Genomic DNA, 22774 nt, shown 5'->3' on the forward strand with positions numbered 1-22774 from the left:
ACCCATGCGCCCCTCTATTTATTTTTTAAAAATATACTTAGCCAAGACATGTATAAAGCCTTAAGTTTTCTGTTTAAAATCATTTTATCTTCCAGCTCTCTATATAATCAGATGGTTTTCTGTTTTCAAGTGAGAGTTCTAGGTACTACAGTTCATTTAAATAAAAGCCATTTCATTTTTTCTGGATTTAATTTGATTTCTCAATTATCAAGCTTTGTCTTTTACATTGAAAATGCGATCTTGCTAATATTTTCTGAAAATGAAATGTATAACTATATTACAGAAAAGTTTTAAAAATGATACTGTTCTAGAAGAGGCAGGATAACTTTTCTTATGCTCAAGCATAAGCTAGTGAACTATATTTAGGATAATAAAAATATTTTATAATGAAGAAAATAAGATAAGGAAAACGAGAAAGATAGAGATTTGCAGATAAGGAATCAGGATAGAAGGGTAAACACCTCACCTGACTTTAAAGTCTTCAAATACTTACCTGTTATAAAATCTTGGGGCCCTAGTAGTGGGAGAATTTGTCAAAAACTTTTTTGTCTTGAATGATATTTTATTTTCAAGTGAAGATTGAAGGATACAGGGAAAAGTATCTTCACGTGGTCCTGAAAGAAATAAGAATTATTCATTGATAAAAAGTAGATTTCAAGGAGAGAGTATATAAAGAAGAATAGCCTGGGGGCACTTGAGTGGTACAATCAGTTAAGCGTCTGACTTTGGCTCAGGTCATGATCTCGGGGGTTGGTGAGTTCGAGCCCCGAGTCGGGCTCTGTGCTGACTGCTCAGAGCCTGGAGCCTGCTTCAGAATCTCTCTGTCCCTCCCCAACTCATGCTCTGTCTCTGTCTCTCAAAAAATAAACGTTAAAAAAAATTTTTTTGAAGAAGAATAGCCTGAAGAAGAGAAGGTTAAATAGGAATGTGCAATATCCTTTAAAGGTATGTATATGTGTTAGAAAAGCTCCAAAGATAGATACTAAGTGTACCAAGACAGAGTAAAAAGATGAGAGAAGCCTGACCTAGAGACCAGACGTTTCATAAAACTGATAGCACAGGTAAACTTACTGATGTTGACACTCACTGTCTTACCTAATAACATTGCAAAAGCACAAGAAGATGTTTGATTAAAGCACTGAAATAATGCATAGGCTGAGACAAAACAAAGAAAACTGAAGATGCAAGCAGAGTCCATGTGTTGGATGTATTTAAACCATCGCAGCTTAATTTTTTCACCAAAAATGTCGAATAACGATATCACGAACACAATATTTGCAAAAGCACAGTTGTTGTAATATAACTTGCCAAATGGGAGCAGCAGACTAGTTGTTTTTTGTTTGATTGTTTTAATATTGTTGCAGAAAAAGCATGAGTGGCTCTCTTTTGGCATGCTAATACATGGTGGTCTTTAATTTCTCCTCTTCCTGCTTATTCTTTTCTCTTTTGTTTACTACTGTTCTTTAGAGTCTCCAAAAGGAAAAAGAAAAGAAAAAGAAAGACAAAGACGTTTGATTTGATTGTCTAATGGAAGTCTATTGCGGCTTAGAATCTATTTTCAAACAAAATTTAATCAAAATATTGTTACATCTGGGTAAAGAAGTTATAATGATTTCTATTGTCTCTTTATTCTTTCTTGAATTTTCCACATTTTTTACAATGCTCATATACTAACTCTGTAATCATAAGCAAACAAACAGATTTAAGGAACTCATGGGTCTATTTCATTCCAGTTAGGCACTTTTTTTGTTTCACTCTCCCTTTGATATTAGATCATCACACCCTTATGAAAATCTAATATTAATTTTAAACTTCTTTAGAGCATTCTAAATAAATTGCTTGTCTTAAATTTTACTCATTATAATCTGAGCACCTTTGGCAAACAGAGGATCAAACACAACAGTCTGTCCCAGGTTTGGGGGAGGAGGGACAAGAAGGCTTTATGCTAAAGAGGGATGGATACTTGTAAGGATCTTCCAAACATTTTAAGAATTCCAAAAATAACATGGATGGTGAAAAGGAGAGAGAAAACTGAGCTTAGAAAAATTCTGAGTAGAGTTGAAGTGGATTAAAGCTAATCAGCGGTTTTGTAAGACTTTATATAAGATATTTAGCATCCGAGGAATTAAGAAAATCAACTATATCCTGATATATTAATACAAGGTAAAGGAAAATGCTAAGTTGAAATAACTCTGGAATTTTCAGAACTTATTGTTATTTAATAAATAAATATATTTATATATTATAGAAATATTAAGGAATCAATAATAAAGGAAATCAATCAGGAGACACAGAGAGAAATGAAGATCATAGTTCTTGGTATACATATTACGTATGGTGGATTGTTTCTATGTTTATTCTACTTTTAATTAAGGAATATTTCTTTATTATTTTTTTCCTGAAAGAGACGGTGGATGATTTTGTCACTGGTGAATCACGGAAGTCTTACTATTAAGACAAAGAACATTGTCCTGGAGTTCTATGTGCTGTCTTTGAAAATGTGCTCACCAGAGAATCAACACAAATTTTCTATATCATATCCTTTCTATACTCCAAAGTTTGTTGAGCAGTGTACAATGTTAAATTGTGAATTTTTTCCTTTAGTAACTGAAATATTATTCAGGATGTGTTTTGTTGGTATTTTAAATAATGAATCAGACACAACATTCTTTTCTAAGAGTCTAATAGTTTAGCACTATTTTTTAGCACTTTTTCTAATCGTTTAGCATAATCTTTTAACTACTTGGATAGCAAATATACATGCAAATATACAATATATAAACACTACTGTTAATGATTTGACTGCTATGTTTCAGAGTAGCCCTGCTTATTAATACAAAAATACTAAATACAAAAATACCTAGATATAAAATAGCATATTCAGACCAGTACTTTCTAACCAAGGTTATTTACAGGTTCCATTAACTATGTGGTATACATGCACAACATTACTAACAATCTAGTAATGACACATAAACAGAAATTGAATTGCTGTTACTATCTCACCAGATACTTCACCCACTAATGCCTAGAAATCTGTGTAAGTCTTGATTTCTCCAACTCACCTATCCATCCCAGAAAGCTTCAAGTATGTTGAAAGGAAGCTCAGGATTAATGGGTTGAGATTTTTAATGGTTAAAGGCACATATAAATCCTATTTCACCTACATTTTGTGTTAAATTGGCTTCAAGATTGGGAAGGTGAATATGAATATGCCATTGTTTTGTGCTGGACTAAGTCTATTAATAGTAATGCTATTGGCTAGAAATGTCTGGGGGCACTCACTCACCTGGGCCTGAATGAGTTTCCCACAGACCTCTCCCCTTTCCAAATCAATGTTACAACTGGATCCACCCTTGTGGTTCTTATGCACACAATGGCCAGGGGATCTGGTTTTACTGGAGTTGAGGATAGCAGTCAAGAGTTTTGTGGGCTTACTCTTTATGGGCAAATTTAAAGCATGAGACAGATATTATTACTTACTCTCCTCCCCCAATAGATAAGCACTTTGACTTCCCCAGCCCTACCCCTTCCTACTCTTTACTAACTCTTGAGTTTTGCTGATATAACTTACTACACTTAATTTTAAACTATTATTAGAATATCCCTTACTGCACATCTCTTCTGTGTCTATGGTTTTACTTACAATCATCTTATCCATTTGAATTTCAATTGAATAGGTAATGCTTATTTAATATATAAACAATTAGTGTTCATCACTGCATTCTTATGTCTTTGATTTCCCATATTTAGAATTTTGATGTATTCTATGATGTATCATGTATTCTATGATGTATTCTATGGCATTTATTCTTTGTTTTTGTTAGTCTTGTTAATTTCCACTTGCATATCCTCAAATATCATTACTTTGCCTTGACAAGTGAATAATTTCTCAACTATATATAAGATTTTCAGATTGAAATTCTTTACTCTCAATAGTCCCTAGATACTATTCTACTGATTCTTAGCTTCTAGTGTTGCAGTTGAGAAGTTCAAAGGCAGTATAATTTTTCTTTACTTTATGGCTAGCCTGTTCTTTTTGACAGAAAGTTTTAAATATTTTCTATTTGTCTTTGAAACTCAGAAACTTTCTATGATATGTCTAAGTATAGGTCTCTCCTTATCAATCTTGCCAGGAATGTGGCAAATATTTCAATCTAAAAATTCAGACCTTGGGTCACCTGGGTGGCTCAGTTGGTTGAGTGTCCAACTCCAGCTCAGGTCATGATCTTGCAGTTGATGAGTACGAGCCCTACATCAGGCTCTGTGCTGACAGCTCAGAGCCTGGAGCCTGCTTTTGATTCTGTGTCTCCCTCTCTCTCTGTCTCTCCCCTGCTCATGCTCTGTCTCTCTCTGTCTCAAAATAAATAAATAAATAAATAAATAAATAAATAAATAAACAAACAAACATTAAAAACTCAGACCTGTAGCTCAGGGACAGTCTTCCTCTTTAGCTTTCATTGTAGCCTTATCTTCATTTACGGATTTACTTCTCACCTGGAACTACTATTATTTCCAGGTTTACTTTCCTAGAGATACTAATTCTCTTACCTTTTCTCTAATGATTTATATCTCATTATACTTTTGTTTGTGCTTTGAAATATATTGTGGGTCAAATTGTGTCCCCTAAAAGATATGTTGAAGTTTTAATCCCCAGGACCTATGAAATGTGGACTTATCTGAGAATGGGACCTATGTAGATGGGACCTTTGTAGATGTAAATAAGTGAAGATGAGGTGGGCCCTAAATCCAATGACTGATACTGTTAGTGGGAGAGAAAAATTTGGAGACTCAGAGACACAAAGTAGAAGAAAGCCATGCAATGATGGAGAGAGAGATTGAACGTCAAAGACTGGAAGCAACCACCAAAAGCTAAGACAAGGCAAAAAAGGATTCTTCCCACAGAACCTTCAGTAAAAGTATGGTCCTGTTGATTTTTTGGACTTCTAAGCATCCAAAACTATAAGAGACTACATTTCTGTTGTTTTAAGCTTCCAATTTATTGTAATTTGTTACAGCTGCCCTAGGATATTAATGCAAGATAATTCTCCTTCCGGATATTCAAGGTCACTAATTCAAGTCATTTTATTTACTAAATCACTTAATTAAAGAATTATGTTTTGTTACCATTTACAAAATTCAGAGAGTATTTTTTTATGGTTTCCACTTGGATCTCCTTTAGTCATATTGATATTTTATAACTCAAGTTTTTAATGTGTCTTATGTAACAGCTCCATTTCACTAAGCGTTTGGTTTTTTGGCCCAATTTTCTTTTCTTTATACTAGGTTCCCTTAGATGTTATTTTTCTTAATTGACTGAGTTCAGGTTTGATCTGAAGGTACCCTAAGTGAATGGTGGCAGGCAAAGTGACCTCTACCCCTGTGGCTGATGATCATGATGGAGTAGGCAAGGGGATGGTTCCCTGCTAAGGTACTGGTGATAACTTCTGCAGCTTAACATTCTTATATCCAAACTTATAAGGGCAGGATAGGTTTGGCTCATCCATTCAGCAACTGCTTAATCTCCTGGGAATCAGGAAGACATGGTAGGTTCATGATGGACTAATGTTTCTTTTTCTACAGAGGGCTTAGCTTCTTGAGGTCATGCTCTTCTTAGGGTTCTGTGGTTTTTGGTCCTTACCTAGGAGTCTATCCTGCTCTCTAGGTGCTTTCCCAGCCAAGAGGAAGAAAACTTCTCTCTCTTATACCCCAGCAGTATTATTTTGTACCCAAAGTATTTATACTGCTTTAGTTCTAAATTTTGAAGTAGTGAGAATAAATAGAGTCAAATAGACATATGGATATATAAGTTTAACAATAAATAACTTGCTACTTCTGGCATTCTAGAATGGTTATAAGCTAAAAACCTTGAACATGGAGCAAGGATAGGGAACAGGTTACAAAAGAACACAAACATCTCACTAGAAAATATATAGGAAACGTTAAGAGTATTTAAGCATCATTTGGTTAACTTGATGTTATCTTAAACTGTCTTATAAATTTGGCCTCTTGTTTAACATACAATAATTTTAATTCTATACAAATTCAATAGCCTCTTTAGAATAATATGATTTGTCACAGCACTGGGTGGCTCAGTTGGTTAAGCATCCACTCTTGATTTTGGCCTAGGTCATGATCTCAGGGTTGTGAGATCAAGCTCCACATTGGGCTCTGCACCAGGCATGGAATCTGCTTAAGATTCTCTCTCTCCCTCACTCTCTGCCCCTCCCCTGCTCTTTATTTCTCTTTCTGGAAGGAAGGAAGGAAGGAAGGAAGGAAGGAAGGAAGGAAGGAAAATATGATTTGAAAATAAATCTCTGGGTTTTATTAGCTGTGGTATTTATGACCTTGGTATATGGTTTCTTAGAAAACAGTTTTTGGAGATCCAAAATGGCAGAGAAGTAGGGGGATCCCTACTTCATTCCCTCATCCCTCAAACACAGCAGTGTTGATGCCAAAGGACTTTGAACTCCAAGAGTTCAGGTAGCAAAGTGACAAAGATGCTTCCAGGTACCCACTGGGACAACCTGGCAGCCCATAGGTGCCTGATTGTGAACTGGGAAAGATAAAACGGGTGGTGAAGGAATGGAGGAGAGGGAGCCCCTTCTGCAGAGAGACAAAGGGAGGAGAAAGAGACTGGAGAAGTGTAGGACTGTATCTGCATGAGAGAAAAACCAAAGACTGAGATGGAGAAAGATCCAATCTCTAACTGTGGGGCTTTCCCCGGACTGGGGCCGGTTGCCCTGTTCACACACCTGGGGAGGAGGGGAGCCAGCCCCGGGCTCAGTAACTAGTTCAGAGGCACAATCCATAGTGGGAGAAAGCAATCCCATCCCTGGACTGCAGTGCGAAGAAGGTATATAACCGACCCAAGGACAAAGACTCTCTGTATTCGCCAGCCAGAGGCAATATATCAGCGGGGCAGAGCAGCACCTTCCCGAAACTAGGGTGGATGGAGTGGGAACCTTAAAGACATTGAGGTTTAAGCCCCAGCCGAGCACCAGGGAGGAGCAGGAGTCTGAGGAGTGTTACAAACCAACGTGTTCACACCCATGACACTGTGAGAACAGCTTGAAGAGAGTGGTTTGGGACTCCCGATACGTGGAGCAGAGACTGGTGTGTTGCCATTTTTTTCCCCATCATCAACAAGGTGGGGCCTCAGGGAATGGGCAGTGGGCCCACGGTGGAGGTGGGACTTGCCTACACCAAACCCTACCCTTCTGAGCCTGGTAACTGCATATCTACTGGAGGAGGATAGATACTGATGAAGAAGACAGCCCCTCCCCCAGACCAGCTCTGCCACTGGTTCCAAGACACCCAGTGGTTTTGCATTGCCTGATTTAATTCTCAGACAATTGTTATTATAAATAAATATATATATTTCCCTTCCTTTTCTCCTTCTTATCTCTTCCCTCCTCTAGTCTGGTTATTCTGGTTGTTGGTTTGTTTAAGCAGACATATTTAATCTATTCTATTTATACCTGTTCTACACCTCCTTCTTTGTTTTCCTTTCTCTCTCTCTGGATTAAGCCATATAGTTTCTCTGCTGGTCAATTTTATTTTATTTTATTTTCCTTTTCCCTACCCCTGTCATTTCTCCCTGTGTATGACATAAGGCCTCTTCCATCAGCACCACCTCTGTTGTTTATTTGTATCTGGTGTTACTGGTTTTTTTATTTTGGGGTGTGTGTGTGTGTGTGTGTGTGTGTGTGTGTGTGTGTGTGGTTTCTTTGTTTGTTTTCCTTTCCAGGGCTACTTCAATGAAAAAACCAAAAGCACACCTGATGGAAGGTCCAAAACATCACTAAAAGTAGGGATACAAAGTAACCAAAGTCACAAGAACAGAGAGCAAGTAACACACTCCAAAGAACACCTCCTGAAGGGCCAGTTCCTAGACGTGTATGACCCCTCTTTAATATAGTAGTGCTTGCAGGTGTAGGGCACACAGCAAGCTTTTAACACACATAAGAGACAGAAAACTAGCCTAAATGATTAAATGGAAGAATTCTCCTCAAAAGAAATTCCATGAAGAAATGACAGCTAAAGAATTGATCAAAACAGATATAAACAATATAATTGAACAAGAATTTAGAATAATAGTCATAGGATTAACTGCTGGGCATAGAAAGCAGAAAGAAAAAAGCATAGAAGACAGCAGATAATCTATTGCTGCAGAGATCAAGGAACTAAAAAATAGTCATCATTAATTTTTAAATGTTGTAAATGAGGTGCAAAATAAACTAGAGGCAGTGACAGTGAGGACCAAAGAGGCAGAGGGGAGAATACGTGAAATAGAAGATAAATTTATGGAAAAAGATGAAGCTGAGAAAAAGAGAGATAAATAAATTCTGGACCACAAGGAGAGAATTAGAGAACTAAGTGATTCAATGAAATGGAATAATATCTGTATCATAGGAGTTTCAGAAGAAGAAGAGAGAAAGAAAGGGTAAGAAGGTGAACTTGAACAACTCATAGCTGAGAACTCCCCCAGTATGGGGAAGGAAATGGACATTGCAATCCAGGAGGCACAGAGAACTCCCTTCAGATGTAACTGGAATTGATCTTCTACACAACATACCATAGTGAAACTGGCAAAATACAAGGATAAAGAGACAATTCTGAAAGCAGCTAAGGACAAACAGGCCTTAACCTACAAGGGTAGACACATAAGGGTAGTTGCAGACCTATCTAATGAAATTTGGCAGACCAGAAAGAAGTGGCAGGAAATTTTCAATATGCTGAATAGGAAAAATATGCAGCCAAGAATCCTTTATCCAGCAAGCCCGTCATTCATAATAGAAAGAGAGAGAAAAGTTTTCCCAGACAAACAAAAACTGAAGGAATTCATCACCACTAAACCAGCCCTACAAGAGATCCTAAGGGGACTCTCTGAGTGGAATGCTGCAAAGACCACAAAGGACCAGAGACATCACCACAAGCATGAAACCTACAGATAACACAGTGACTCTAAACCCCTATCTTTCAATAATAACACTGAATGTAAATAGACTAAATGCTCTGACCAAAAGATACAGGGTAGCAGAATGGATAAAAAAGGTAAGACCCATCTATTTGCTGTCTACATGAGACCCATTTTAATTTTTTTTTTTTTCAACGTTTATTTATTTTTGGGACAGAGAGAGACAGAGCATGAACGGGGGAGGGGCAGAGAGAGAGGGAGACACAGAATCGGAAACAGGCTCCAGGCTCTGAGCCATCAGCCCAGAGCCTGACGCGGGGCTCGAACTCACGGACCGCGAGATCGTGACCTGGCTGAAGTCGGACGCTTAACCGACTGTGCCACCCAGGCGCCCCAATGAGACCCATTTTAGACCTGAGGACACCTTCAGATTGAAAGTGAGGGGATGGAGAACCATCTATCATGCTACTGGAAGTCAAAAGAAAGCTGGAATGGCAATACTTATATCAGAAACTAGATTTTAAACTAAAGGCTGTAACAAGAGATGAAGAAAGGCATTATATAATAATTACAGGGTCTATCCATCAGGAAGAACTAACAATTCTAAATGTCTATGCACCAAATACGGGAGCCCCCAAATATATAAAACAATTAATCACAAACATAAACAAATTTATTGATAAGAAAGTGATAATTGCAGGGGACTTTAATACTCCACTTACAACAATGGACAGATGATCTAGATAGAAAATCAATAAAGAAACAATGGCCCTGAATGATACACTGGACCAGATGGACTTGACATATATTCAGAAGTTTTCATCCTAAAGCAGCAGAATACACATTCTTCTTGAGTGCACTGGGAACATTTTCCAAGATAGATCACATACTGGGTCACAAAAAGGCCCTGAATAAATATAAAAGAATTGAGATCATACCACGCACACTTTCAGATCACAATGTTATGAAACTTGAAATCAACCACAGGAAAAGTTTGGAAAACCTCTAAATGCATGGAGGTTAAAGAACATCTTACTAAAGAATGAATAGGCCAACCAGACAGTTAAATAAGAAATTAAGAAATATGTGGAAACAAATGGAAATGAAAACACAACAGTCCAAACCTTTTGGGATGCAGCAAAGGCAGTCCTAACAGGAAAATACATTGCAATCCAGGCCTATCTCAAGAAACAAGAAAAATCTCAAATACAAAATCTAACACACCTAAAGGAACTAGAAGCAGAACAACAAAGAAACCCAAGTCCATCAGAAGAAGAGAAATAATAAAGATCAGAGCAAAAATAAACAATATAGAATTTAAAAAAAAACAGTAGAACAGATCACTGAAACTAAGAGCTGGTTTTTGAAAAAATAAACAAAATTCATAAACCCGTAGCCAGACTTCTCAAAGAGAAAAGAGAGAGAACCCAAATAGATAAAATCATGAATGAAAGTGTTTATCACAACCAATCCCTCAGAAATATAAGCAATTATCAGAGAATACTATGAAAATTTATATGCCAACAAACTGGATAACCTGGAAGAAATGGACAAATTCCTAGACACCCACACACTACCAATACTCAAATGGGAAGAAATAGAAAATTTGAACAGACCCATAACTAGTAAAGAAATTGAAACAGTTATCAAAAATCTCCCAAAAAATAAGAGTCCTGGGCCAGAAGGCTTCCCTGGGGAATTCCATCACACATTTAAAGCAGAGTTAATACCTATCCTTCTCAAGCTGTTCCAAAAAATAGAAATGGAAGGCAAACTTCTGGACTCATTCTATGAAGCCAGCATTACCTTGATTCCCTAACCAGAAACAGAGACTCCACAAAAAAGGAGAAGTACAGGCCAATATCCCTGATGAACATGGATGCAATAATTCTCAACGAGACACTAGCTAATCAAATTCAACAGCATATAAAAATAATTATTCACCATAATCAAGTGGGATTCATTCCTGGGCTGCAGGTTTGGTTCAGTTTTTACAAATCAATCAATGTGATACATCACATTAATAAAAGAAAGGATAAAAACCATATGATCCTGTCAATAGATTCAGAAAAAGCATTTGACAAAATACAGCATCTTTTCTTCATAAAACTGCTCAAGAAAGTCAGGATAGAAGGAACATACCTAAACATCAGAAACGCCATATATGAAAACCCCACAGCTAATATCATCCTCAATGGGGAAAAACTGAGAGCTTTCCCTCAGAGATAAGTAACACGACAAGGATGTCCACTCTCACCACTGTTGTTTAACGTAGTGTTGGAAGCCCTACCATCAGCAATCAGACAACAAAATGAAATAAAAGGCATCAAAATTAGCAAAGAAGTAAAACTTTCACTTTTTGCAGACGACATGATACTCTACATGGAAAACCTGACAGACTCCACCAAAAGGCTGCTAGAACTGATACATGAATTCAGCAAAGTTGCAGGATACAAAATTAACGTACAAAAATCGGTTGCATTTGTATACACCAATAATGAAGCAACAGAAAGAGAAATCAAGAAACTGATCCCATTCACAATTGCACCAAGAATCATAAAATACCTAGGAATAAACCTAACCAAGGATGTAAAAGATCTATAGAAAACTTATGAAGGAAATTGAAGAAGACATGAAGAAATAGAAAAACATTTCATGCTCATGGACTGAAAGCATAAATACTTTTAAAATGTCAATACTACCCAAAGCAATCTACACATTCTTTTTTTAAAAATATAATTCATTGTGAAATTGGTTTCCATACAACACCCAGTGCTCATCCCAACAAGTGCCCTCCTCCATGTTCAGTACAATTCCAGTCAAAATTGCACTAGCATTCTTCTCAAAGCTAGAACAAGGAATCCTAAAATTTGTATGGAACCACAAAAGACCCTGAATAGCCAAAGTAATATTGAAGAAGAAAACCAAAGTGGGAGGCATCACAATCACCGACATTAGCCTCTACTACAAAGCTGTAATCATCAAGACAGTATGGTATTGGCACAAAAACAGACACATACACCAATGGAATAGAATAGAGAACCCAGAGCTGGACCCACAAATGTATGGCCAACTAATCTTTGACAAAGCAGGAAAGAACATCCAATGGAAAAAAGACAGTCTAACAAATGGTGCTGGGAGAACTGGACAGCAACGTGCAGAAGAATGAAACTAGACCACTTTCTTACACCACACACAAAGATAAACTCAAAATGGATCAAAGACCTAAATGTGAGACAGGAAACCATCAAAACCCTAGAGGAGAAAGCAGGCAACAACCTCTTTGACCTCAGCCGCAGCAATTTCTTGCTCGATACATCTCCAAAGGCAAAGGAATTAAGAGCAAAAATGAACTATTGGGACCTCATCAGGATAAAAACTTCTGCACTGCAAAGGAAACAATCAACAAAACTAAAAGGCAAACAATGGAATGGGGAAAGATATTTGCAAATGACATATCAGTTATATAAAGGGTTAGTATCCAAAATCTATAAAGAACTTATCCAATTCCACACCTGAAAAACAAATAATCCAGTGAAGAAATAGGCAGAGGATATGAATAGACACTTCTCCCAAGAAGATATCCAGATGGCCAACAGACAAATGAAAAGATGCTCAATGTCACTCATCATCAGGGAAATACAAATCAAAACCACAGATCCTACCTCATACCGGTCAGAGTGGCTCAAATTAACAAGTCAGGAAACAACAGATGCTGGCAAGGATGTGGAGAAATGGGAACCCTCTTGCACTATTGATGGGAATACAAAGTGGTTCAGCCTCTCTGGAAAACAGTGTGGAGGTTCCTCAAAAAATTAGAAATAGATCTATCCTATGACCCCGCAATAGCACTGCTAGGAATTTATCCAAAGGATACAGGAATGCTGATTCATAGGGGCACGTGTACCCCAATGTTTATAGCAGTGCTTTCAACAATAGCCAAATTATGAAAAGAGCTTAAATGCCCATCACCTGATGAATAGATAAAGAAGATGTGGTTTATATGCACAATGGAATACTACTTGCCAATAAGAATGAAATCTTGCCATTTGTAGCAAGGTGGATGGAACTGGAAAGTATTATGCTGAGTGAAATAAGTGAGAGAAGGACAGATACCATGTTTTCACTGATATGTGGATCTTGAGAAACTTAACAGAAGACCATGGGGGAAGGGAAGGGGAAAAAATACTTACAGAGAAGGAGGGAGGCAAACCATAAGAGACTCTTCAATATAGAGAACAATCTGAAGATTTATGGGGCGTGGGGGAGAGGAGAAAATGGTGGACAGGCATTGAGGAGGGCTCTTGTTGGTATGAGCACTGGGTGTTGTATGTAAGTGATGTATCATGGGAATCTACCCCAAAAGCCAAGAGCACACTTTACACCCTGTATGTTATAAAATAAAATAAATACAGAGAACTGAAGGTTTATGAGGGTGGGGGTGGGTTACATGGGTGATAGAAATTAAGGAAGAATGAGCACTGGGTGTCATATGTAAGAGATGGATTACTGGGTTTTACTCCTGAAGCCAAGACCACATGGTATGTTAACTAACTTGAGCTTTTAAAATATCTATGTCTTTATTTAAATATCTAGCACTCATGGATAAGATGACAGCTTAACACCCAGGGTAAACAAGTGAATTTTGTTCTTAAAAACTATGATTTCCTTTTAAAAGTAACTTTTCTTTTTTTAGTTGTATCAAGATAGCAAGTTTTCCTATTCCTTCCAACTTTCATCAAAGTAAAAAAATGTATTTCTAAAAATAATAAATTATTAACAACACTAGAAAACAATATGGAGGATCAAAACTGTTGAGAAACACCCGAAAAACGAAAAGTAGACAGGGTCAGATCTCTAGAGAAAAAAATAGGAAATGATAGCTCAAAACAAGCCCTAAAGAAAAGATTGCTGTGGCTATGGAGTTAGTTTTAGAAAAGCTTCAAGTTCAGAGTCAAAAGACCCAAGGGATGAAAAGGTGTCACTTTGTAAACTTCAAGGTGGCCAAGTGGGCAGCTGCAATTGAAACACTGTCCACTCCCCTGCTTGCCCTTGCTGAGCAGAGTATGTCTTCTGGCTGTGGGACTCTGTCTGTTCTGGGGTTTTTTGATGGTGGATGGAATGGGAACTAGCTAATAAATGATATCTTCCCACAGGCTAAAATAAGAATTATCCCTCTAGTATCAGCAAGGCAAAGCAGTACCCCAGTTAGTTTTACTGTTTTACTACTAACTTTACTGTTTAACACACCTCCAGGAAATGAGTCCCAGAAGATAAATCATGGCACACCCATATCCGCATTATGCCTTGCTTTCTCCCACAATTACCAGAAGCAAGCTAAATAGAATAGCCAGATTGTCAGACTGAAGGATGAGAGGCAGTAGCATTTATTCACATTTCTATTGATTCTATGTGAAGTTTATCTGACTAGACTAACATGCCAGACCTCCTCTATACCAAATTGTCCTCACACTTTTCCCACAGCTTAGCTTATTGATAACATATCTGCTCCAGGATTAGGAATTCCTATTTGTTTCTTGTTAATAGTATCTCTGTGAATCTTGTAAAATAGGACAAAGGGATATCAATATCAGTGTAATCTGAAGTTAGTACAGCCTAAAGATGTTAAGAATGATGCTACATCAAATAATAGAGTTAAGTAACAGTTAATTTTTGTCTCATTTTAAAGAAAGCTTGCTCAGGGGCGCCTGGGTGGCGCAGTCGGTTAAGCGTCCGACTTCAGCCAGGTCACGATCTCGCGGTCCAAGAGTTCGAGCCCCGCGTCGGGCTCTGGGCTGATGGCTCAGAGCCTGGAGCCTGTTTCCGATTCTGTGTCTCCCTCTCTCTCTGCCCCTCCCCCGTTCATGCTCTGTCTCTCTCTATCCCAAAAATAAATAAACGTTGAAAAAAAAAAAAAAAAGTAAAGCAAGCTTGCTCAGAGGACATAACGAATCCAGACTGTTCCCATCTCTATAACCACCTCCAAAGAGGCGTATCAGTTCTGTCTATCTGTTACCATTTATATATATCTGGAGGATAGTGTTCTGTTTCTTTCTAGCAGGAAACTAATCTGGGTAATGCATTGCAGCAGTCCAGAAATGCTTGGGCACAGATCTTCAGCAGAGCTTTGTCTGACAAAGAGGTCTTTGCTCTCTCATAGGGAAATTGGTAGCCACAAAATCAATTAGGCATGCATGTTAAACATTTGACTTTATGCCCAATGGGAGCCCTAAAGGTCTTGCTGCAATCTTGTTATCAATCCTAATTGGAATGTGTCTACTGACCAGAAGACAAATATTATTTAAGACAAAGAACAAAAAGTAATAGAATCAAATTTTCAGTTTGAGTAATCCTAATTCCTGCTCTTTTGGTTTAGCAAATTCCTTTTTTGAATTAAAGAGTTCCTTCTACTATAACCACAAAAATGATAAATGTACATAATCCTCTATCTCCACTATATCAACATGTTTGTCCAGTGCAATTCTCTAGATGCTTTCCCCATCTTGTTTCCAGTTCTTATCAAATGATCTTTTAAAAAGAAAATTTGTGTAAGGAGAGTAAGGAGATTGGGAGAGAAACTGTGAATCTTAAGAACTAGTAGTACGGGGCACCTGGGTGGCTCAGTTGGTTAACTGTCTGACTCTTGATTTCGGCTAAGGTCATGATCGCATGGTTCATGAGATCAAGTCCTGCTTTGGGCTCTGCACTGACAGGGTGGAACCTGCTTGGGATTCTCCCCGCCCTCCCCTGCTTGCTGTAGATATGCACTCTCTCTCTAAAAATAAATACATAAGCTTAAAAAAAACAGAATTAGCAGTATAAAGGAGGAAAATAAAACATAGTATGGCTACATTGCACATGTTAGAAATAAGTAATGCTCTGTGACGCATGATAATCATCTGGTAAATTTAGAATCTAATGACAAATTGTAAGTTTAATAAAAACACTCTGTTAAATGGCTTTTTTTTTTTTTTTTAGTGTTTTGGATATATTTTTTTTTATATATGAAATTTATTGTCAAATTGGTTTCCATACAACACCCAGTGCTCATCCCAAAAGGTGCCCTCCTCAATACCCATCACCCACCCTCTCCTCCCTCCCACCCCCCATCAACCCTCAGTTTGTTCTCAGTTCTCAACAGTCTCTTATGCTTTGGCTCTCTCCCACTCTAACCTCTTTTTTTTTTTTTTTTTTCCTTCCCCTCCCCCATGGGTTCCTGTTAAGTTTCTCAGGATCCACATAAGAGTGAAACCATATGGTATCTGTCTTTCTCTGTATGGCTTATTTCACTTAGCATCACACTCTCCAGTTCCATCCACGTTGCTACAAAAGGCCATATTTCATTTTTTCTCATTGCCACGTAGTATTCCATTGTGTATATAAACCACAATTTCTTTATCCATTCATCAGTTGATGGACATTTAGGCTCTTTCCATAATTTGGCTATTGTTGAGAGTGCTGCTATGAACATTGGGGTACAAGTGCCCCTATGCATCAGTACTCCTGTGTCCCTTGGATAAATTCCTAGCAGTGCTATTGCTGGGTCATAGGGTAGGTCTATTTTTAATTTTCTGAGGAACCTCCACACTGCTTTCCAGAGCGGCTGCACCAATTTGCATTCCCACCAACAGTGCAAGAGGGTTCCCGTTTCTCCACATCCTCTCCAGCATCTATAGTCTCCTGATTTGTTCATTTTGGCCACTCTGCCTGGCATGAGGTGATACCTGAGTGTGGTTTTGATTTGTATTTCCCTGATAAGGAGCGACGCTGAACATCTTTTCATGTGCCTGTTGGCCAGCCGGATGTCTTCTTTAGAGAAGTGTCTATTCATGTTTTCTGCCCATTTCTTCACTGGGTTATTTGCTTTTCGGGTGTGGAGTTTGGTGAGCTCTTTATAGATTTTGGATACTAGCCCTTTGTCCGATATGTCATTTGCAAATATCTTTTCCCATGCCGTTGGTTGCCTTTTAGTTTTGTTGGTTGTTTCCTTTGCTGTGCAGAAGCTTTTTATCTACATAAGGTCCCAGGAATTCACTTTTGCTTTTAATTCCCTTGCCTTTGGGGATGTGTCGAGTAAGAGATTGCTACGGCTGAGGTCAGAGAGGTCTTTTCCTGCTTTCTCCTCTAAGGTTTTGATGGTTTCCTGTCTCACATTCAGGTCCTTTATCCATTTTGAGTTTATGTTTGTGAATGGTGTGAGAAAGTGGTCTAGTTTCAACCTTCTGCATGTTGCTGTCCAGTTCTCCCAGCACCATTTGTTAAAGAGACTGTCTTTTCTCCATTGGATGTTCTTTCCTGCTTTGTCAAAGATGAGTTGGCCATACGTTTGTGGGTCTAGTTCTGGGGTTTCTATTCTATTCCATTGGTCTATGTGTCTGTTTTTGTGCCAATACCATGCTGTCTTGATGATGACAGCTTTATAGTAGAGGCTAAAGTCTGGGATTGTGATGCCTCCTGCTTTGGTCTTCTTCTTCAAAATTACTTTGGCTATTCGGGGCCTTTTGTGGTTCCATATGAATTTTAGGATTGCTTGTTCTAGTTTCAAGAAGAATGCTGGTGCAATTTTGATTGGGATTGCATTGAATGTGTAGATAGCTTTGGGTAGTATTGACATTTTGACAATATTTATTCTTCCAATCCATGAGCAGGGAATGTCTTTCCATTTCTTTAAATCTTCTTCAATTACCTTCATAAGCTTTCTATAGTTTTCAGCATACAGATCCTTTACATCTTTGGTTAGATTTATTCCTAGGTATTTTATGCTTCTTGGTGCAATTGTGAATGGGATCAGTTTCTTTATTTGTCTTTCTGTTGCTTCATTGTTAGTGTATAAGAATGCAACTGATTTCTGTACATTGATTTTGTATCCTGCAACTTTGCTGAATTCATGTATCAGTTCTAGCAGACTTTTGGTGGAGTCTATCGGATTTTCCATGTATAATATCATGTCATGATATTATAAAGCGAAAAGCTTGACTTCATCTTTGCCAATTTGATGCCTTTGATTTCCTTTTGTTGTCTGATTGCTGATGCTAGAACTTCCAGAACTATGTTAAACAACAGCGGTGAGAGTGGGCATCCCTGTCGTGTTCCTGATCTCAGGGAAAAAGCTCTCAGTTTTTCCCCGTTGAAGATGATGTTAGCTGTGGGCTTTTCATAAATGGCTTTTATGATCTTTAAGTATGTTCCTTCTATCCCGACTTTCTCAAGGGTTTTTATTAAGAAAGGGTGCTGGATTTTGTCAAAGGCCTTTTCTGCATCGATTGACAGGATCATATGGTTTTTCTCTTTTTTTTTGTTAATGTGATGTATCACGTTGATTGATCTGCGAATGTTGAACCAGCCCTGCATCCCAGGAATGAATCCCACTTGATCATGGTGAATAATTCTTTTTATATGCCGTTGAATTCGATTTGCTAGTATCTTATTGAGAATTTTGGCATCCATATTCATCAGGGATATTGGCCTGTAGTTCTCTTTTTTTACTGGGTCTCTGTCTGGTTTAGGAATCAAAGTAATACTGGCTTCATAGAATGAGTCTGGAAGTTTTCCTTCCCTTTCTATTTCTTGGAATAGCTTGAGAAGGATAGGTATTATCTCTGCTTTAAACATCTGGTAGAACTCCCCTGGGAAGCCATCTGGTCCTGGACTCTTATTTGTTGGGAGATATTTGATAACCGATTCAATTTCTTCGCTGGTGATGGGTCTGTTCAAGCTTTCTATTTCCTCCTGATTGAGTTTTGGAAGAGTGTGGGTGTTCAGGAATTTGTCCATTTCTTCCAGGTTGTCCAATTTGTTGGCATATAATTTTTCATAGTATTCCCTGATAATTGTTTGTATCTCTGAGGGATTGGTTGTAATAATTCCGTTTTCATTCATGATTTTATCTATTTGGGTCATCTCCCTTTTCTTTTTGAGAAGCCTGGCTAGAGGTTTGTCAATTTTGTTTATTTTTTCAAAAAACCAACTCTTGGTTTCGTTGATCTGCTCTACAGTTTTTTTAGATTCTATATTGTTTATTTCTGCTCTGATCTTTATTATTTCTCTTCTTCTGCTGGGTTTAGGCTGCCTTTGCTGTTCTGCTTCTATTTCCTTTAGGTGTGCTGTTAGATTTTGTATTTGGGATTTTTCTTGTTTCTTGAGATAGGCCTGGATTGCAATGTATTTTCCTCTCAGGACTGCCTTCGCTGCGTCCCAAAGCGTTTGGATTGTTGTATTTTCATTTTCATTTGTTTCCATATATTTTTTAATTTCTTCTCGAATTGCCTGGTTGACCCACTCATTCGTTAGTAGGGTGTTCTTTAACCTCCATGCTTTTGGAGGTTTTCCAGACTTTTTTCTGTGGTTGATTTCAAGCTTCATAGCATTGTGGTCTGAAAGTATGCATGGTATGATTTCAATTCTTGTAAACTTATGAAAGGCTGTTTTGTGACCCAGTATATGATCTATCTTGGAGAATGTTCCATGTGCACTCGAGAAGAAAGTATATTCTGTTGCTTTGGGATGCAGAGTTCTAAATATATCTGTCAAGTCCATCTGATCCAATGTGTCATTCAGGGCCCTTGTTTCTTTATTGATCGTGTGTCTAGATGATCTATCCATTTCTGTAAGTGGGGTGTTAAAGTCCCCTGCAATTACCACATTCTTCTCAATAAGGTTGCTTATGTTTATGAGTAATTGTTTTATATATTTGGGCGCTCCGGTATTCGGCGCATAGACATTTATAATTGTTAGCTCTTCCTGATGGATAGACCCTGTCACTATTATATAATGTCCTTCTTCATCTCTTGTTACAGCCTTTAATTTAAAGTCTAGTTTGTCTGATATAAGTATGGCTACTCCAGCTTTCTTTTGGCTTCCAGTAGCATGATAAATAGTTCTCCATCCCCTCACTCTCAATCTAAAGGTGTCCTCAGGTCTAAAATGAGTCTCTTGTAGACAGCAAATAGATGGGTCTTGTTTTTTTATCCATTCTGATACCCTATGTCTTTTGGTTGGCGCATTTAATCCATTTACATTCAGTGTTATTATAGAAAGATATGGGTTTAGAGTCATTGTGATGTCTGTATGTTTTATGCTTGTAGTGATATCTCTGGTACTTTGTCTCACAGGGTCCCCCTTAGGATCTCTTGGAGGGCTGGTTTAGTGGTGACAAATTCCTTCAGTTTTTGTTTGTTTGGGAAGACCTTTATCTCTCCTTCTATTCTAAATGACAGACTTGCTGGATAAAGGATTCTCGGCTGCATATTTTTTCTGTCTAGCACACTGAAAATCTCGTGCCAATTCTTTCTGGCCTGCCAAGTTTCAAAAGAGAGATCAGTCACGAGTCTTATAGGTCTCCCTTTATATGTGAGGGCACGTTTACCCCTTGCTGCTTTCAGAATTTTCTCTTTATCCTTGTATTTTGCCAGTTTCACTATGATATGTCGTGCAGAAGATCGATTCAAGTTCCGTCTGAAGGGAGTTCTCTGTGCCTCTTGGATTTCAATGCCTTTTTCCTTCCCCAGTTCAGGGAAGTTCTCAGCTATTATTTCTTCAAGTACCCCTTCAGCACCTTTCCCTCTCTCTTCCTCCTCTGGGATACCAATTATGCGTAGATTATTTCTTTTTAGTGTATCACTTAGTTCTCTAATTTTCCCCTCATATTCCTGGATTTTTTTATCTCTCTTTTTCTCAGCTTCCTCTTTTTCCATAACTTTATCTTCTAGTTCACCTATTCTCTCCTCTGCCTCTTCAATCCGAGCCGTGGTGGTTTCCATTTTGTTATGCATTTCGTTTAAAGCGTTTTTCAGCTCCTCGTGACTGTTCCTTAGTCCCTTGATCTCTGTAGCAAGAGATTCTCTGCTGTCAGCTATACTGTTTTCAAGCCCAGCGATTAATTTTATGACTATTATTCTAACTTCACTCTCTGTTATATTATTTAAATCCTTTTTGATCAGCTCATTAGCTGTTGTTATTTCCTGGAGATTCTTCTGAGGGGAATTCTTCCGCTTGGTCATTTTGGATAGTCCCTGGCGTGGTGAGGACCTGCAGGGCACTTCCCCTGTGCTGTGGTGTATAACTGGAGTTGGTGGGCGGAGCCGCAGTCAGACCTGATGTCTGCCCCCAGCCCACCCCTGGGGCCACAGTCAGACTGGTGCGTGCCTTCTCTTCCCCTCTCCTAGGGGCGGGGTTCACTGTGGGGTGGGGTGGCCTGTCTGGGCTACTTGCACACTGCCAGGCTTGTGATGCTGGGGATCTGGCGTCTTAGCTGGGGTGGGTAGGCAAGGTGCACAGGGGCAGGAGGGGCAGGCTTAGCTTGCTTCTCCTTAGGTGATCCACTTCAGGAGGGGCCCTGTGGCAGCAGGAGGGAGTCAGATCCGCTGCCGGAGGTTTGGCTCGCAGAAGCGCAGAGTTGGGTGTTTGCGCAGAGCGAGCAATTTCCCTGGCAGGAACTGGTTCTCTTTGGGATTTTGGCTGGGGGATGGGCGGGGGAGATGGCGCTGGCGAGCGCCTTTGTTCCCCACCAAACTGAGCTCTGTCGTCAGGGGGCTCAGCAGCTCTCCTTCCCTTTGTCCTCCAGCCTTCCCACTTTCTTTTTTTTTTTTTTTAAACTTTTTTTTCAACGTTTTTATTTATTTTTTTTGGGACAGAGAGAGACAGAGCATGAACGGGGGAGGGGCAGAGAGAGAGGGAGACACAGAATCGGAAACAGGCTCCAGGCTCCGAGCCATCAGCCCAGAGCCTGACGCGGGGCTCGAACTCACGGACTGCGAGATCGTGACCTGGCTGAAGCCGGACGCTTAACCGACTGCGCCACCCAGGCGCCCCCAGCCTTCCCACTTTCTGAGCAGAGCTGTTAACTTATGACCTCCCAGACGCTAAGTCGCGCTTGCTGTCGGAACACAGTCCATCAGGCCCCTCCGCTTTTTGCAAGCCAGACTCGGGGGCTCTGCTTGGCCGGCGAGCCGCCCCTCCGCCCCAGCTCCCTCCCGCCAGTCCGTGGAGCGCGCACCGCCTTGCCGCCCTTCCTACCCTCTTCCATGGGCCTCTCGTCTGTGCTTGGCTCCGGCGACTCCGTTCTGCTAATCCTCTGGCGATTTTCTGGGTTATTTAGGCAGGTGTAGGTGGAATCTAAGTGATCAGCAGGACGCGCGGTGAGCCCAGCGTCCTCCTACGCCGCCATCTTCCCTCTCCAAATGGCTTTTTATTTATTGGCTCTCCAAATTCCATTTTTACTTTCCAGCAAGCACATCAATTTTTTTTTCACACTGTACCAGACTTTATTAAATGCATACTGTACAGGAGGATGCTGTATCTTGATGACTTCTCCAGAGAGAGCTGTGATGACTTCAAAGAGTGGCTGAAAGGACAGGTCTGTGGTCTCCACTGGAGTGGCACCCGAGGTCATGAATGTCTACTCCTGCAGTTACGGCCACTGATGTAGGGAGCCATATTCTGATGTCTGGAGGATGCAAATGACTCTCACAAGAGGATACATGTGTGGCAGCGAAGGTTACTATAACAAAGTACCACAGACTGGGTGGCTTAAACAACACAAATTTACTTTCTCATAATTGTGAAGACTAGAAATCCGAAATCAAGGTGTTGGCAGGGTTGGTTTCTTCTAAAGTCCCCTCTCCTTGGCTTACAGATGACTATCTTTTCCATGTGCCTTCATCCAATCTTCCTTCTGTATGTCTGGGTCCCAATCCCCTCTTTCTTTAAGGACATCAGTCATATTGGATTAGGGCCCAATCATATGATCTCATTTTACCTTACTTTCCTCTTTAAAGGCCCTATCTCCAAATACAATCATGTTCTGGGGTACTGGATGTCAGGAATTTGGGGGTGGGGTGGGAGACACAATTTAGC

The 22774-nt window shown here is 39.3% G+C and overlaps 1 long non-coding RNA gene across 1 annotated transcript in view; it reads right to left on the reverse strand.

Annotated features, from left to right (window-relative positions):
• Positions 1-514: 514 nt before the first annotated feature.
• Positions 515-22774, reverse strand: part of LOC147583108 (uncharacterized) — a 73224-nt gene continuing 50964 nt past the window's right edge. Inside the window, exon 3 of the long non-coding RNA XR_015242831.1 lies at positions 515-614. This is a non-coding gene — a long non-coding RNA (uncharacterized LOC147583108). The remainder of the gene's footprint in view (positions 615-22774) is intronic.

The sequence above is a fragment of the Puma concolor genome, chromosome A2, assembly GCF_028749965.1.
Source record: "Puma concolor isolate L17-30 chromosome A2, mPumCon1.1.hap2, whole genome shotgun sequence".
NCBI lineage: Eukaryota > Metazoa > Chordata > Mammalia > Carnivora > Felidae > Puma > Puma concolor.